This window comes from Polyergus mexicanus, unplaced genomic scaffold, assembly GCF_030449975.1.
Source record: "Polyergus mexicanus isolate NDT 795.1 unplaced genomic scaffold, iyPolMexi1.0 SCAF_9, whole genome shotgun sequence".
Lineage (NCBI taxonomy): Eukaryota > Metazoa > Arthropoda > Insecta > Hymenoptera > Formicidae > Polyergus > Polyergus mexicanus.
Genome location: NW_027223329.1, coordinates 9,852,977 through 9,858,166, shown reverse-complemented (window position 1 = coordinate 9,858,166; position 5,190 = coordinate 9,852,977).

Genomic DNA, 5,190 nt, shown 5'->3' with positions numbered 1-5,190 from the left:
GAGAATAAATCTTAATTATTTATCATCAACAAAAAAAAACACAATTTTCTTTTAGAAAATCGGTTTATTTACAAGTTAATTTTATTATTAACTTATTTCAGAAATTATATTCTCAAATTGGATATTTTATAAATCAAAAATGATTTTATTTTTAAAATATAGTATATATATATAAGTATATAAGAAAATATGCCAAAAGTTCCGTTTATAAGAGATTGTAAAGATTTATAAAATTTAATATGTACATTTTGTGAAACATCTATCTAATAATGCGATGTGATATAAAGTTATAAAATTTTGTGTTCTTTTCTTTAAAAAAATTTAATTTTTATTTAATGTTGCCTATTATGTGAAATATTATTGAAATGATCATCGAGAATGAAACTCGTTAGCGATGAATGGTCGGTTGAGAATAGTTTCTACGCTGCATAGTCGCTGTATTTTAAAATTTCTCTCTGCACAGGATGCCGAAGAGAAAAGTATATATCGATGAGAGAAAGAGAGAGAAAATACTGAACCCCAATGGCCGGCGAATGTTTGCGAACGCGATGTTTTACAAACAAGCCGTGCACCCGTGGGCTTTAATATTCTCCGTAAAATCTGGAACAGTACGAGAGACCGCTGCCGGACTCCGGCCGCGCGTCAACACCGCGCGTGCATCGAAGCTGGAATAGCACGTGCATCTTATTTTCTGACCTGGGAAATACACCGTACACGAAAAGGAGCACGTCGATGATATCGTCAGAGCTTTTCTCTCGTAGTGGCTGCAAATAAATTTTGCCAGTTGCCGGATATATAATTGCGAGAAACGTGCGAAACAGTGCGGTGTGCAGCCAGTCCGCGCGCTTCTTTAATATAAACATAAGTAACTAAAAGGTAAATCATGAAAATCGCACAATGCAAAAGTCTGACGTACGCAAATACAAAACATTGCTGCATATAATATTTGCACTTTTTCAATTGAATAACTATTAAAATATATATAGATATGATTTATTTGGAAACGTACAAAGATAATCAATTTTGATTTTTATCTTTACGTGTACCTTCTCTCTTAACTTATATCGCCCACTTTAAAATCATAGTTTTGCTCATCATATGAATGAATGAAATAAAATAATAAAGTTTTAGTTTTTAAAAATACAATTCTTCAAATTTTTATCATTTTGCGTCATCTCTTATTTAATTATATCTTCTGATACTTTATCAATTTCTTCGAGACATCAGTTTTCCCGAAATATGCGAATATATTACACATGCTTTAAATATAAAAAAATCAGTATAATTGTACGTCTTATAAAATATTGAAATAATGCCGAGTGTACTATGCGATTGTACAGCTATTTTATTTGTTTAATTAAATAAATACACATATAATGTTATTTCTATAATAGAGACACTCTCTCGAGGGAAATGAAATCTGAGAGATATCACTTTATGCTTCTTCGAACTCTCATCTAGATTCCTCGAATTTCTTTCGGCTCTTAGAAACGTACGCTTTACATGACGCAGTTTGACACATTCAACATAAACATCAGATCTGTTTTATCAAACAGACACGATAACGGACTCGACTCAATCATCGGTATAGAACGAGCCACATATATGTTACAAAGAGCGATTAAAACGGACAATAAAAAATTGATAATTAATTATCATAAATAAACTGTTACGTGTATACGCGTGTTGTATTAATTTTAAAACTTAAAAAAAAAATAACAACTAAATTTAATTTGTAATAAAATAATATAATTTATATATCGCTTTTATAAATAGGAGATAAATAAAATATATTTTCAGCAAATTTTTGTATCGAGTTCTGCAAGAAATATACTACAATATTTCTCCATTCAGCGGCCGTAAGATAACGGATTTAGGACGAATTGGAGACACGTCGAAAATCTCCGAACGGGCGCCGTATAGAAAGCCACGTACCGTGTTGAATGACGCGCAACAGCTGTACGTAACTTTGAGTCGCGATCGTTCCTTACGCTCGTAAGATGAATATATACAAGCGATGAGAATGATCTCTAGAACAATTAACATATTAGCAAATATATTTTCGAGCCTTGAACATTTTTAATTAAATATTTAACGGATAAAATGTTTCGCACATATCGCGAAATTATTTTGCATCAATCAAGTGTTTTATTCCTTCATCGAGTATTATCGATCTAATATAAATATATATTGTTTAGATGTCTTACTCATTTTATCTTATCATCGATAAAACCATATAAATTCTTGTAATTTCGGGTTGCGATTTATTGTTTAAATTCGCGCGATTTGTCGGGGACGGATGTGAGAAAAAAGTTTAAACGCTACAGGCAGATCGCAAGCTTTCGCATGCCAGAAACGCGGAGAACGCGCGGGATTCACACGCACGTGCACATCGTGCGTGGCGATGCGTGTAAGTGGAGGGTAGCGATGACATATAGCGGCCGTACCGACCGTTTAGGCGACTATTAGCAGCTTCACGGGATGTTTCACGCACGTGCGTCTTTTGTGACGATGGTCTGCGAGCTCTCTTTCTCTTTCTCTCTCTTTCTAGCTTTTCCTTGAAACAGAAAGAAGGAGATTCCTCTTCGCACTTCAGTCGAGTCAATCTTATACTCGCTTAAAATGACACGCCACACTTTTTACGCTCATAAATCATGTAAAAATGTATATAAAATATATGTAAAAGATAAGAAGTAAATTTTCTTTCGATTAAATAAATAAATAAAGTTTATTGAGATAAGTGTATTCACGATTTTGTAAAGTAAATCAGTATTAATTTTTTAAATTAATTAAATTTTAACTTCTTAGATAACTTTAAATTGTTTTTTAAATACTTTTAAGTTATTTTATCTATTCCTTGGTTTATATATTATCTTTACATGTTTACATCAGATGCAGTTTTCATATTGGGCAAATAAAATGAATCACGTTTAGACGATAGTCATTAACTTCTTCTGATTTCCTCGGATTTTGACAGATCGAGGTATTAATAATGAATGCGATTAGTGTCTAGAAATCCTCTGCATCAATCGAGTTTTACTCTGTGTGATATGAATGTTCCCCGAGATAATTTCACATCGAAGTTAATTTGCTATTTTGCGAGAGATCGTGTTCCAGAAAAAAGGATAAGAAAATCCCTCTATTTTTAGCACACGTGTGCACACATACAGAGATATTTTGCTTCGTCCTCATTCGATTATAGCACAGAAATTAAGTACTACGTCCGTAATATATGGATTCGATCGCGCATCGTAAAAAATCAAGTGGACGAATTAAGAGTATGTTAAATATTACCCGATCGATTTATAGTAGTTCTTACGCATAGAAACTAGGGGCCATAAATTTAAAATGTCGGACGGGATGAGTGTTGAAATACGTTGTTTCCCTGCTCGTCGATGTATCTCAATTATTAACGTTGTCATCTAAACTCAATTTAATTGTATATCATTCTCGTCATTTTATTCTGTGAATATTCAAAATTTATTACACGGAATTATGTACCTTATGAGTTCACAGAATTATATTTTGCAGAAGTATGTAGATAGATAATGCAGTTTACGAGCAGTAATGTATCTTAATACACTCGAAAATTCATTTCTGATTTACTAGGAGAATATATTTCGCAAAGAGGTATGCTACTCGTAACGCAGTTCACGAGTAATATTATTTTTTTAATATCCATGAAAAATCGTGTATGAGTTACTAGGAGAATATATTTCGCGAAGAGGTCGCGCGGTAATGCCGTTCACGAGCGATAATGTGTCTTGAAGTGTTCGAAAATTCGTTTCTGAATTAACAGGAGAATATATTACGCGAAGAGGTATGCGAAGAGGTTCGCGTAAGAGGTGGGTGGGGATTTGTGGAAGGACGTGATCGATGGTTAATATATATGTAAAGTACTTGACGCTGATTGGTTGGGTCGTGCGGCCATTACAAAAAGGGTGTACTCTATTGACCCACGATCCAACCAATCAGCACACAGTACTTTATGTATATATTAGCCATCGGTCACGCCATCTCGCGGATCCAATTTCCATCATTCCAATTTTGTACAAAGTAGCGCATACCTCTTCGCGAAATATATTCTCCTGTTAACTTCTGTTAATGTAGAAACGAATTTTCGAGCACTTTTAAGGTACATTATCGCGCTACCTCTTCGCAAAATATGTTTTCCTAATAACTCAAAGGAATTTTCGGGTGTATTAAAAGACACATGTTCATGAATCGCGTTGCTACTAGCATACCTCTTTGCGAAATATATTTTCCTAATAACTCAGAAATAAATTTTCAAACGTATTAAGACATATAATTGTTTTCGAATCGCATTACTTTCCTTTTTGCGATATTAATTTCCTATTATCTTATTGTTAGGCGAATCTTCGAACGTTTTGAAATACATATTATGACTAATGTGTGTGAATTGTATCACAATACTTACCTCTTTGCAAAATATATTCTATTAATTTACACATATGAATTTTCAAGAGTATTAAAGGATACGTATTCTTAATCTGAATAAATTGCATTATTTATTTCTTCGCGAAATATATTTTTCTAATAACTCGGGAATGATTTCTTGAAGATTTTAAAAATTTCAAAAACGTATTACCGACGTATTACTGTACGCGAACTGCATCATTAACAGTATTTGCCAGCGAATTAATGAAGATCTTTTTTGCGGATTCCGTCAGTAAATATCAGGGTTCTGGCATTGAAATGTTAAAATAAGATTACGTGTAAAAATAAAGTTAAACAAAACTAAAACAAGGTCGGAATAAAAAAGATTGAACTATATTGTTAGTACAACTCATGCGGATGTCTATTTTTTACAAATAATCGCTTACATGTAATATAATTTTAACATGCAACACTATGAGAATAAATTATTCTTAAAAAGGAATACAAATGAGAAAGCAAGAGAGAAAAGGAAATAAATTGGTACATTTTCAGAACAGATGGTCGAATGCGAAAGCATGCAAAAAAAAAAAAAGACATTTATCGATTGTCCAATATCATTGGTGACTTTTTTCCGTGCGTGAATGCAAGATGCGTGGCTTTTAAAACGAGAGAAGTGGCATCGTGACGCGGGCAATTTGTAGCGAAGTGTCAACACGGCTGTTTCTATTTTCGAGTACGCGCGGCAAGCATATATATCTTTTTCTTTTTCTGCTTCTTCATCTCCAAGTTCTC